Below are 14026 nucleotides of genomic sequence, written 5' to 3' on the forward strand. Positions count from 1 at the left end.
CAGTGCCCAGACATAGGAGGGGTGGGTGCAGAGTCCTCCCAGCAGTGCCCAGACATAGGAGGGGTAAGTGCCTATCACTCCTAGCAGTGCCAAGACACAGGAGGGGTGGGTGCAGAGTCCTCCCAGCAGTGCCCAGACATAGGAGGGGTGGGTGCAGAGTCCTCCCAGCAGTGCCCAGACATAGGAGGGGTGGGTGCCTATCACTCCCAGCAGTGCCCAGACACAGGAGGGGTGGGTGCAGAGTCCTCCCAGCAGTGCCCAGACATAGGAGGGGTGGGTGCAGAGTCCTCCCAGCAGTGCCCAGACATAGGAGGGGTGGGTGCAGAGTCCTCCCAGCAGTGTCCAGACATAGGAGGGGTGGGTGCCTATCACTCCCAGCAGTGCCCAGACACAGGAGGGGTGGGTGCAGAGTCCTCCCAGCAGTGCCCAGACATAGGAGGGGTGGGTGCCTATCACTCCCAGCAGTGCCCAGACATAGGAGGGGTGGGTGCCTATCACTCCCAGCAGTGCCCAGACATAGGAGGGGTGGGTGCAGAGTCCTCCCAGCAGTGCCCAGACATAGGAGGGGTAGGTGCCTATCACTCCCAGCAGTGCCCAGACACAGGAGGGGTGGGTGCAGAGTCCTCCCAGCAGTGCCCAGACATAGGAGGGGTGGGTGCCTATCACTCCCAGCAATGCCCAGACATAGGAGGTGTGGGTGCAGAGTCCTCCCAGCAGTGCCCAGACATAGGAGGGGTGTGTGCCTATCACTCCCAGCAGTGCCCAGACATAGGAGGGGTGGGTGCAGAGTCCTCCCAGCAGTGCCCAGACATAGGAGGGGTAAGTGCCTATCACTCCTAGCAGTGCCCAGACACAGGAGGGGTGGGTGCAGAGTCCTCCCAGCAGTGCCCAGATGTTAGAGTCAGGGATCTCCGGTTGGCGCAAGGTTGCCCTTGTGTCAAGCGGGAACCCTCTCCTCCACGTCAGGGCGCAGGATAACCCCTCGCGAATGACCCTTGCTCACCCTCTAGGTGCGTGGCGTGAGCAGCCAAGGCGATTCCTCAGGCGTTGTCGGTTAAGCACTTACAATCGTACACACAGTAAATACATCAATCCCCCCAGAAACGGACACCAGACTTGGATATATATAAAAATACGCTTCTTTATGTAAAAATAGGTATATATATCTCAGCAGACTTATCACAAGACCAATAACGTTTTCGCTATGCCACCAGGTTATACAGCAGGCAAATGTTCTTGGTTCGTAGGTTCCAAATGGATGCGTTGTAGTCTCTTTCAAATGTTACTTGTGGTTCCAGTACTCACAGAGATCGGCTCCTGCGAACGGGGAAATAAGGCGGTGCGGGCCCCGAGCCCGATACTGGAACTTCTTCCGTGATGTGGAGAGTCGGCACAGGTCGGTGCGACTCTCAGCTTGGAGAGTGTTCTTGGGTCCTCAATTAGCAGGTGTGGGCAAGTAGGCAGGCGCGGCCCGCGACCCGTTAGCACGGCGGTGCAGGAGGGTCTCCACAGCGGGGGCGGCGCGGCCTGAGATGTCCGGGGATAGCGAAGCGGGGTCACAGGGCACAGTCAGTGCAGCTGGATGACCCGGCGTAGATCACAGTCGTCGGACGGCTTCCGGCGGGAAGGGTGATAGCACGTTCAGCGCGCTCCAATGACAGGCGGTGACAGGGGTGCAGGCGGCCTAGCCCGGGGACAGAGAGCGGCTCCGGACGGAGCGGGGCTCTCACGGGGTTGCGGCAGGCGAGCTCCTGGGTGTCACGGCCCTAGGAGGGGCGATGAGGGGCGCAGTCTCTTTTCCAGCGGGATGCACACACGGCTCGAATTGGAGGACGAGCAAGAAGCACAGAGAACCCACTGTTCCTGGGGTTCAGTTCAGGGGGCAAGCTCAGATCAAGCCCTTGGAGAATGTTCAAGCACAAAGTAGCAAAGTCTCTTCAGTAGTCTCTTCCTCTCCTTTCTCAGCAAGGCAGGCAGCAGGCCAGCTCCTCCAGCGTCTCCTTCTCCTTCTAGTCGGGCAGAGGTTCTTTGTGGTAAACAGTATTCTGATTTCTTAGGAGCCAGGCTCCTACTTTTATACCATGATTCTTTTGTTCTTTAGCGCCAGGGGGCCTAGGCCTGGCTTAGTCCAGTTCTGGAGCACTTTGTTATGGTGACTCTGCTCTTTCCTTTCAGCAGCAGGGCAGAGACATCAGCCGCCCCACAGGGGGTGGCTCCGGCTTTGTGGTGGCAGAGCACAGGTCTATTCAAGAGTCAAGGTGTACTCCTCCCACCCATCCTGGTGTAATCTCTCTACCCACCACCTGGCAGCCAACCTGTCTCTGGGGATCCCCCCACCCTGCTCCTTACTGTTGCTGGGCAGAACACACACACACACACACAGCAGAGGCGGACTGAGATGGTCATTTCAGTAAATACTAACTTTCTAAAAGTAGTATTTACAAACCCAGGATATTAAAATAAACTTGACTACAAGAAGTATTTTATCATCCTGAGTTCAGGCATACTAAACTCGACACTCTACCATGCTCTCTGAGTCCACCGGGGTCGCCGCGTTGGCGCGATCCCGGCAGCCCATTCTGGCCTATGGAGAGCAGGTAGCCTTCAATAGTGAAAAACGGAAAGGGCGGTAATTCACTACTAAGACATGCCACCCACATCAGGGCATGTCCTACCTTATGCCTACAATGCACCCTGCCCGTGGGCCTACCAGAGGGGTGGCTAATATGTAGGTAAGGGAAGGTTTAGGGACTGGCAAGTGGGGGCACTTGCGCAGTCAGCGCGACGGTCCGGGACCGCGCACAGGGTCTGCGGGGGCAGACCCTAGACACATTTTACACAGCCGCTTCCGTGGGTGGCGCAACCAGCGCTGCAAGCCCACCAGCAGCATTGGCATTCACAAGCCCTGGCACCCCTGGTGCACTTTACTGGGGACTGACAGTGAATCCAATAAACCAATCAGGAACATCAATTACAGGTACACTTTACCTAGGGAGCACTTGCACTGCGGCACGGGTTAGCCGTGGCGCAGTGCCCTGAGCGGACAACACCAGCAAAACAATCGAGGCACACCATCAAAAAGTGGAAGGGAAACTCACGCCAAGGTGCCAGGTCTAACACGTGTCCCCTCCAGCTGAAATGTGGGGAGAACTACCCTTGCCCAGGGGGTTCCTCGTCACTAAGGCGGAAATACCTGGACAGACCGTCAGCGTTGGCGTGATCTGTACCAGGACGGTGTTCCACCGTAAAGTCCATACCCTGTAGGGAGATGGACCACCTCAACAGCTTCGGGTTCTCACCCCTCATTTGCATCAACCATCTGAGGGGCCTGTGGTCCGTCTGAACCCGGAAGTGAGACCCAAACAAGTAGGGTCTTAGCTTCTTCAGCGCCCAGACCACAGCAAATGCTTCTCGCTCAATTGCACTCCACCTACTTTCCCGTGGAAGTAACCTCCTACTGATGAAGGCTACGGGTTGGTCCCAGCCCTCCTCAGTCATCTGTGAGAGAACAGCCCCCACACCATGCTCTGAAGCGTCTGTCTGGACTAGGAATTCCTTGGAGAAGTCAGGGGCCAAGAGCACGGGCGCCGTGCACATTGCAGTCTTCAGGGTGTCGAAAGCTTTCTGACAGGTGTCAGTCCAAATCACGTTCCTGGGCTGCTTCTTCGAAGTCAGCTCTGTCAAGGGGGTAACGATCGTTCCATAGCCCTTGACAAACCTCCTGTAGTACCCAGTGAGCCCCAGGAAGGCCCTCACTGCGGTCTGCGTCTTGGGGGGTTCCCAAGCCAGGATGGTTTCAATTTTGGGTTGCAAGGGTGCCACCTTGCCACTCCCCACTTGGTGTCCCAAGTACACCACGGAACCCTGCCCGATCTGGCACTTGCTTGCCTTGATCGTGAGGCCTGCTCGGCGCAGCGCCATCAACACTTCCCAGAGGTGGCGCAGGTGTTCAGGCCAGGTGGCACTGAACACTGCGATGTCATCCAGGTAGGCGGCACTGAACGCATCCAGCCCAACCAGTACCTGGTTGACCAACCTCTGAAAGGTGGCAGGGGCATTCTTCATCCCAAATGGCATGACTCGGAACTGGAAGTGCCCATCTGGTGTAGAGAATGCTGACCTCTCTTTGGCCCCATCGGTCAAGGTGATCTGCCAGTACCCAGACGTTAAATCAAACGTACTGAGGAACCGGGCAGCCCCCAGCCGATCAATGAGCTCATCAGCTCTGGGGATGGGGTGCGCGTCAGTCTTCGTTACTGAATTGAGTCCTCTGTAGTCCACACAGAACCGGAGTTCAGGTGTGGCTCCCGGCGCAGCAGCCTTTGGGACCAAGACCACGGGGCTGGACCAAGGACTGCTGGAGGACTCAACCACCCCTAGCGCAAGCATTTTGGAGACCTCCTCCTTAATGCAAGCTCTGACCCTGTCAGTTACCCTGTAAGCCTTGTGCTTCACGGGTAAGCTGTCTCCTGTGTCCACATCATGGACGCACCAATCTGTGACACCAGGAACCAGGGAGAATCGGTCGGAAAATTGTCCCAGCAAGTGGCGGCAGTCTTCCTGTTGTTCGGGCGTCAGGGTGGGTGAGAGGTTAACTCCATCCACTGACCCATCTTTCTCAGAGGCCACTAAGAGGTCAGGGAGAGGCTCGGTCTCCTCTTCCATTCCATCATCAGTGGCCAGCAGCATGCCCACTTCGGTCCTCTCTAAGTGGGGCTTAAGGCGGTTAACATGTAGGACCCTCAAAGGGTTCCTGGGAGTCTGCATGTCCACCAAGTAGGTGATAGGACTTTTGCGCTCCACAACCTCAAATGGACCTGTCCACTTATCCTGAAGTGCACACGGCTCCACTGGGGCCAAGACCCACACCTTTTGTCCAGGTTGAAGCTCTACCAGAGTGGCATTCCGGTCGTACCACCGCTTCATCTCTTCCTGGCTGGCTTCCAGATTTGCCTCAGCAAGTTGCCTGAAACGCCGAGTCTGGTTCCGGAAGGCCAGCATGTAACTATATACATTCTGGGGAGGTTTCCTGGGAGATTGCTCCCAGCCTTCCTTTACCAAACTCAGAGGTCCTCTTACCGGGTGACCATACAGAAGCTCAAAGGGGCTGAACCCTAGAGACTTCTGCGGCACCTCTCGGTAAGCGAAGAGCAGGCATGGCAAGAGGACGTCCCACTTACGCCTCATTGGACCGTCCAGGCCCATGATCATGCCTTTGAGGGTTCGGTTGAATCTCTCAACCAACCCATTTCCTTGGGGATGGTAAGGAGTGGTGAACTTGTAAGTTACCCCACACTCCTTCCACAGGGATTTCATATATGTGGATATGAAATTGGTCCCCCTGTCGCTCACCACCTCTAGAGGGAATCCCACTCGGGAGAAAATTCCCATCAGTGCCCGTCCCACCACGGGGGCCGTCACTGTCCTCAGAGGGATGGCTTCAGGGTACCGGGTGGCATGGTCCACCAAGACCAGGATGAACCTGTTGCCCAGGGCTGTCTTGGGGTCCAGAGGCCCCACAATGTCAATACCCACTCGTTGGAATGGCGTACCGACCACAGGGAAAGGTTGCAGAGGAGCCTTGTGCTTCCCTCCGCTCTTACCACTTGCCTGGCAAGTCTGACAGGTTCTGCAGTAGGAATCTGAATTCTTGTGCATTTGGGGCCAGTAAAAGTGGGTGACAAGCCTGTCATAGGTCTTGTCCATCCCCAAATGTCCTGCTAACGGCACATCATGAGCCAGCCCCAGTAGGAAGGTTCTGAACTTCTGGGGTACCACCAGCACACGGGCTGACCCAGGTTCAGCAGCCTTAGGCTCGGAATACAGGAGGTCACTCTCCCAGTACACGTAGTGTGTTTTGGCCTGAACACCATTGGCCTGGTCTGCAGCCTGTTGCCGCATACCCACGAGAGAAGGGCATTCTTTCTGCTCCCTGCAGAATTCCTCCCTGGAGGGACCTCCTTCTTGCTGCCAATGGGTCAGCTCAGGCAAGTCTCCCAGTTCGGCAATCTGTTCCCCGGTAGGCTCCAGAGCATCCCCCTCAGGGTCTACTTCCTCCTGGGCCGTGGGAACTTCGGGGGCCGGTTTCCCGCGCCTCCTGCGCCTTCTCCCTAAGGCCGGTTCCTGGACCTCTCCCTCAGGCTCCAGGACCCTCTCAACACCCCTACTGGCTGCCATGGACCGGGTGGTCACGCACGCCCAGTCGGGTAGACCCACCATCCTCAGATGCGTGGTCTTCTCCACCTTTTCCCAAGGGGAGCTCTCCAGGTCGTTTCCTAGCAGACAGTCTACAGGCATGTCAGTTCTCACAGCGACTTGCAGAGTACCAGAAACCTCCCCCCACTCAAAGGGAACTTGAGCCATTGGACAACGACTCTCTACGTTGTCAGCATTGACAACCCTACAGTAGGCATTGGGTACAATCTGCTCTTGAGACACCAGGTGTTGCCTCACTGAGGTCACGCTGGCTCCTGTATCTCTAAGAGCCTCAACCTTCTTTCCGTTGATGGTCACCACTTGCCCATATTTCTTAGTGTTAGAGGGCAGGTAGGTTACAGGGACCATCTCACTGTCTCCTAGCGAGACTAGGGTCATCTGCCCGGGACCCCCACCCTCCTGGACTGCTACTTCCTCCCCAAAGTTAACACTAGCTACTTGCCGGGGTGGAGCACCAGTGGGTGCGGTCTTACCAAACAGGCGACACTTAGGATCAGAGGCAATATGACCCGGGTCACCACACTTATAACAATTGAAGGGCCCCTTTGGAACAGGCCTACCTGTCGGGGCCCCGTTCTGCTGCGGGGGTGGGGGAGGCTGAGAACCCTTCTGCTGGTTCCCTTGGGAATTACTTTGGGGGCCTTTTTGGAACCCCTTCTGTTTACCCTTGTCCCCCCCACTCTTCTGCTGGGGACCCTGCCCACCTTTGGCGGAGTCTCCCACTTGACCCTTGTGGACCCTGGTGCTGAGCCAGCGGTCCGCCTCCTCAGCAAGCTTCCTCGGGTTGGACAGCTTGCTATCTATCAGGTGCTGGCGTAGCTCAGGAAAACATTGACTGGACAAGTGCTCCCATGCAATTAAATCAAGCAGCCCTTGATAATCATCCACTTTGCTACCCTTCACCCAACCATCCAGCGCTCTGCAGAAAAAGGTCACATACTCCACATACGTACTCTCAGGGATCTTCTTCGTCTCCCTGAACCGCTGTCTATATAGCTCCGGAGTTAACCCATACCTGGTCATTAAAGCTTCCTTCATATGGGGGTATGAGGTTTGGAGATCTAAGGGTAAATCTAACAGTGTGTCACGCCCTTCAGCAAGGAACCTTCCCCACAACCCCGCTCCCCAGTCTTTCTCAGGGACCCGGTGTGAGGACATGGCCACCTCGTAGGCTCTAAACCACTGCCCTATGTCATCCTTTCTAAAATACTCCTTCACTACATCTTTGGGGATGTACACCTTGGACTCTACCTGCACCGGTGGAGTGCTGCCACCAGAAGGAGCGGTGTCCAAACTTTTCGCCTTCAGCTCCAACTCCTTCAATCGGATATCATGATCCATTTGGCGTTGTTGTGCCTCCAGGGCCAACTTCTGCTTTTCCATTTCCATTTGTCCTGCCAACTTTGCCATCTCCATTGCATGCGCCCTGTCTGCTGCCCTATCTGCCAGCTCCTCTGGCGACCGGACTCTGCTGGGCTCCTCAAGGTTGTCGGGTGGAACGATGTCCCCCGCATTCCGTGGGTCTCGTGACTCCTTCCAGGCTCTCAGCGCCTTGGTGTACTGGTTCTTCCTCTTGAATCCAGCATGGGGGACTCTGAATTTTACACTGTAGCCTTTCAATTGCTCCATCGTGTAGCCTTCCAGTCTCTCCCAATCCACCTCATCTATTCCAGAAATCACAGAGAGTGCTCTTCCAGCGGAGTGTGAGCCAGGCATGGTTGCAGTAATGGCAGATGTCTCAACAAAGTTCAGCAAATGAAAACCTGTGGTTGCGTTATTTGGTCTGCTCTCACTATCTGGTGATTAATAATTCACTGTATGCAAATTACAAGTGCAAATCCGAAATCCCAACCGCTGCCACCAATGTTAGAGTCGGGGATCTCCGGTTGGCGCAAGGTTGCCCTTGTGTCAAGCGGGAACCCTCTCCTCCACGTCAGGGCGCAGGATAACCCCTCGCGAATGACCCTTGCTCACCCTCTAGGTGCGTGGCGTGAGCAGCCAAGGCGATTCCTCAGGCGTTGTCGGTTAAGCACTTACAATCGTACACACAGTAAATACATCAATCCCCCCAGAAACGGACACCAGACTTGGATATATATAAAAATACGCTTCTTTATGTAAAAATAGGTATATATATCTCAGCAGACTTATCACAAGACCAATAACGTTTTCGCTATGCCACCAGGTTATACAGCAGGCAAATGTTCTTGGTTCGTAGGTTCCAAATGGATGCGTTGTAGTCTCTTTCAAATGTTACTTGTGGTTCCAGTACTCACAGAGATCGGCTCCTGCGAACGGGGAAATAAGGCGGTGCGGGCCCCGAGCCCGATACTGGAACTTCTTCCGTGATGTGGAGAGTCGGCACAGGTCGGTGCGACTCTCAGCTTGGAGAGTGTTCTTGGGTCCTCAATTAGCAGGTGTGGGCAAGTAGGCAGGCGTGGCCCGCGACCCGTTAGCACGGCGGTGCAGGAGGGTCTCCACAGCGGGGGCGGCGCGGCCTGAGATGTCCGGGGATAGCGAAGCGGGGTCACAGGGCACAGTCAGTGCAGCTGGATGACCCGGCGTAGATCACAGTCGTCGGACGGCTTCCGGCGGGAAGGGTGATAGCACGTTCAGCGCGCTCCAATGACAGGCGGTGACAGGGGTGCAGGCGGCCTAGCCCGGGGACAGAGAGCGGCTCCGGACGGAGCGGGGCTCTCACGGGGTTGCGGCAGGCGAGCTCCTGGGTGTCACGGCCCTAGGAGGGGCGATGAGGGGCGCAGTCTCTTTTCCAGCGGGATGCACACACGGCTCGAATTGGAGGACGAGCAAGAAGCACAGAGAACCCACTGTTCCTGGGGTTCAGTTCAGGGGGCAAGCTCAGATCAAGCCCTTGGAGAATGTTCAAGCACAAAGTAGCAAAGTCTCTTCAGTAGTCTCTTCCTCTCCTTTCTCAGCAAGGCAGGCAGCAGGCCAGCTCCTCCAGCGTCTCCTTCTCCTTCTAGTCGGGCAGAGGTTCTTTGTGGTAAACAGGATTCTGATTTCTTAGGAGCCAGGCTCCTACTTTTATACCATGATTCTTTTGTTCTTTAGCGCCAGGGGGCCTAGGCCTGGCTTAGTCCAGTTCTGGAGCACTTTGTTATGGTGACTCTGCTCTTTCCTTTCAGCAGCAGGGCAGAGACATCAGCCGCCCCACAGGGGGTGGCTCCGGCTTTGTGGTGGCAGAGCACAGGTCTATTCAAGAGTCAAGGTGTACTCCTCCCACCCATCCTGGTGTAATCTCTCTACCCACCACCTGGCAGCCAACCTGTCTCTGGGGATCCCCCCACCCTGCTCCTTACTGTTGCTGGGCAGAACACACACACACACACACAGCAGAGGCGGACTGAGATGGTCAGGTCAGTAAATACTAACTTTCTAAAAGTAGTATTTACAAACCCAGGATATTAAAATAAACTTGACTACAAGAAGTATTTTATCATCCTGAGTTCAGGCATACTAAACTCGACACTCTACCATGCTCTCTGAGTCCACCGGGGTCGCCGCGTTGGCGCGATCCCGGCAGCCCATTCTGGCCTATGGAGAGCAGGTAGCCTTCAATAGTGAAAAACGGAAAGGGCGGTAATTCACTACTAAGACATGCCACCCACATCAGGGCATGTCCTACCTTATGCCTACAATGCACCCTGCCCGTGGGCCTACCAGAGGGGTGGCTAATATGTAGGTAAGGGAAGGTTTAGGGACTGGCAAGTGGGGGCACTTGCGCAGTCAGCGCGACGGTCCGGGACCGCGCACAGGGTCTGCGGGGGCAGACCCTAGACACATTTTACACAGCCGCTTCCGTGGGTGGCGCAACCAGCGCTGCAAGCCCACCAGCAGCATTGGCATTCACAAGCCCTGGCACCCCTGGTGCACTTTACTGGGGACTGACAGTGAATCCAATAAACCAATCAGGAACATCAATTACAGGTACACTTTACCTAGGGAGCACTTGCACTGCGGCACGGGTTAGCCGTGGCGCAGTGCCCTGAGCGGACAACACCAGCAAAACAATCGAGGCACACCATCAAAAAGTGGAAGGGAAACTCACGCCAAGGTGCCAGGTCTAACACCAGACATAGGAGGGGTGGGTGCAGAGTCCTCCCAGCAGTGCCCAGACATAGGAGGGGTGGGTGCCTATCACTCCCAGCAGTGTCCAGACACAGGAGGGGTGGGTGCAGAGTCCTCCCAGCAGTGCCCAGACATTGGAGGGGTGGGTGCAGAGTCCTCCCAGCAGTGCCCAGACATATGAGGGGTGGGTGCAGAGTCCTCCCAGCAGTGCCCAGACATAGGAGGGGTGGGTGCCTATCACTCCCAGCAGTGCCCAGACACAGGAGGGGTGGGTGCAGAGTCCTCCCAGCAGTGCCCAGACATAGGAGGGGTGGGTGCCTATCACTCCCAGCAGTGCCCAGACACAGGAGGGGTGGGTGCAGAATCCTCCCAGCAGTGCCCAGACATAGGAGGGGTGGGTGCAGAGTCCTCCCAGCAGAGCCCAGACATAGGAGGGGTGGGTGCCTATCCCTCCCAGCAGTGCCCATACATAGGAGGGGTGGGTGCAGAGTCCTCCCAGCAGTGCCCAGACATAGGAGGGGTGGGTGCAGAGTCCTCCCAGCAGTGCCCAGACATATGAGGGGTGGGTGCAGAGTCCTCCCAGCAGTGCCCAGACATAGGAGGGGTGGATGCCTATCACTCCTAGCAGTGCCCAGACACAGGAGGGGTGGGTGCAGAGTCCTCCCAGCAGTGCCCAGACATAGGAGGGGTGGGTGCCTATCACTCCCAGCAGTGCCCAGACACAGGAGGGGTGGGTGCAGAGTCCTCCCAGCAGTGCCCAGACATAGGAGGGGTGGGTGCAGAGTCCTCCCAGCAGTGCCCAGACATAGGAGGGGTGGGTGCCTATCACTCCCAGCAGTGCCCATACATAGGAGGGGTGGGTGCAGAGTCCTCCCAGCAGTGCCCAGACATAGGAGGGGTGGGTGCCTATCACTCCCAGCAGTGCCCAGACATAGGAGGGGTGGGTGCAGAGTCCTCCCAGCAGTGCCCAGACATAGGAGGGGTGGGTGCCTATCACTCCCAGCAGTGCCCAGACACAGGAGGGGTGGGTGCAGAGTCCTCCCAGCAGTGCCCAGACATAGGAGGGGTGGGTGCCTATCACTCCCAGCAGTGCCCAGACACAGGAGGGGTGGGTGCCTATCACTCCCAGCAGTGCCCAGACATAGGAGGTGTGGGCGCAGAGTCCTCCCAGCAGTGCCCAGACATAGGAGGGGTGGGTGCCTATCACTCCCAGCAGTGCCCAGACATAGGAGGGGTGGGTGCAAAGTCCTCCCAGCAGTGCCCAGACATAGGAGGGGTAGGTGCCTATCACTCCCAGCAGTGCCCAGACACAGGAGGGGTGGGTGCAGAGTCCTCCCAGCAGTGCCCAGACATAGGAGGGGTGGGTGCCTATCACTCCCAGCAGTGCCCAGACATAGGAGGTGTGGGTGCAGAGTCCTCCCAGCAGTGCCCATACATAGGAGGTGTGGGTGCAGAGTCCTCCCAGCAGTGCCCAGACATAGGAGGGGTGGGTGCCTATCACTCCCAGCAGTGCCCAGACATAGGAGTGTTGGGTGCCTATCACTCTCAGCAGTGCCCAGACATAGGAGGGGTAGGTGCCTATCACTCCCAGCAGTGCCCAGACACAGGAGGGGTGGGTGCAGAGTCCTCCCAGCAGTGCCCAGACATAGGAGGGGTGGGTGCAGAGTCCTCCCAGCAGTGCCCAGACATAGGAGGGGTGGGTGCAGAGTCCTCCCAGCAGTGCCCAGACATAGGAGGGGTGGGTGCCTATCACTCCCAGCAGTGCCCAGACACAGGAGGGGTGGGTGCAGAGTCCTCCCAGCAGTGCCCAGACATAGGAGGGGTGGGTGCAGAGTCCTCCCAGCAGTGCCCAGACATAGGAGGGGTGGGTGCCTATCACTCCCAGCAGTGCCCAGACATAGGAGGGGTGGGTGCAGAGTCCTCCCAGCAGTGCGCATGGAAAGAAAAGGGTGGAGTACCCACAGATACAATGCCCACTATTGTCAGTCAGGTGCTCAAAGACCCTGCAGAACACGTAACACATGTGTGCGAGGCTGGGAGTACACACATGCATAGTGTGTAAAGGGGAACATGTCCACATGAATTCATGTCAATATACTCCATACACAAGTACAGTGACCACCAAGGATGCCACTAATGATGCAGGTGGAGACATTGCCCAGCATGCATGGGCAAAGTTGAACGGATCCGTCACACACCAAGGAAATGTAGACACAGCTCAGCACAACATTTTGGAAACACCCTGCAGGGAAGATGTCAGGGTCCACGGAGGAAGGAACACACCTTGGGACAATGTCACCATGCAGTAAGAGCTTACATGAACAAAGATATTTCGCAAATACCTTGTGATGGCACACAGATACCAGGGTCCACCCCATGAGCAGCACACTACTATATTTCCCAGACACCTAACACATTATCACCACCCCAAATCATGGAGCAGCACCACCAACAGCAATACCAGAAAAGCAGTAGTGTTCCAAGGAAAAAATAGCATTGCTTTATTCAGCATGAAAAAAAATTGGTTAATAAAAGTTCAATATGTACAAGGCCCATAGGGCAGTCCATAGTCCAATTCCTGGTGGGGGACACATAGGGACGCGTGTCCCCGAGCTTGCCTGCACAGTTCATACCTCCTTTGCTTCCACGGGGGGGGCATCATGTGGGGGGGGAAGGACCAGGCACCGTAGGGACAGGAGGGGCAAGGGAAGGTGTTGTGGGTGCAGGGACGGAGGACTCAACCACAGGGGGTGGGGCAGCGCCAAAGGTGGTGGTGAGAATGGCGCTGCACACGGTTGCAAGGTCCCCCAGCGTCTCCCCTGCACCCGAAGGAACCACAGGCCCCAAGGAGGGGGGGTTCGGAGGGATGGGTCGCAGCGCTACTGGGGGAGGGTGTGGACAGGGGGGGGACTCAACTACCCTGACCGGGGACTCCTTTGACCGCTTGTGGGGTGGTGTCACACTGGGGCACAGGGACAGAGCGGCCAGGAAGGAATCTTTGTTGGAATCTTGGCCAGGAGAGCTGAGGGGAGTGGATTTCGAGGGAGTGGGTTGTGAGGAATGTGGACTCCCACTGTGGCTGCGTGTCTTCCGTTTGCCTCCCGACCCAGTGGGTGTGCCTACTTCACCCTGTGTGTGCGTGACAGGAGGTGTGCGCTTGGCCTTCCCTGGTGGTGTGGTGCCTGTGTCTGGTGGGGTGCGTGCATGGGTATGTCTGGGTGTGCTTGGGACAGGCATGGGAGTGGGAAGTGTGGATGGTGCAGGGGTAGGGGGGGACGCAGCGCTGCAGGAGACCCACTGCTGCAGTCAGTGTCGAGTCTATGGACCTCAGCAACTGGCGTTGGTCAGACTGCGTAGCTGAGATGCCCTCCATGTATGCCTCCATCTGGGTGAGCACTCGGGTGTGGCCATGGAGGACATTAAGCATCGCAGTCTGACCAACCTGCAACTGGCGCAGGATGTCCACAGACTCGGCATTCATGGCAGCAGTGGAGACAGGGGCAGGGGGTGTGGTGCCTGGCAAGAAGGAGACACGTGGTGACCTAGCACGGTGGGAAGGGACCCGAGCAAGTGGGAGGCCAGTGATGGGAATGGAGGGGGCGGGTAGAGATGGAGTGCTGCTTTCAGCTGTGGGAGCAGTCTCCGCCCCCTCTGGGAGCTCAGCCTCGGACCCGTCAGCGTCATAGTTGGTGGTGGGACTGGACAGGTCCTCCGCCTCACT

The sequence above is a fragment of the Triturus cristatus genome, chromosome 3_2 (genome assembly GCF_964204655.1).
Source record: "Triturus cristatus chromosome 3_2, aTriCri1.1, whole genome shotgun sequence".
In the NCBI taxonomy this organism is placed as follows: Eukaryota; Metazoa; Chordata; class Amphibia; order Caudata; family Salamandridae; genus Triturus; species Triturus cristatus.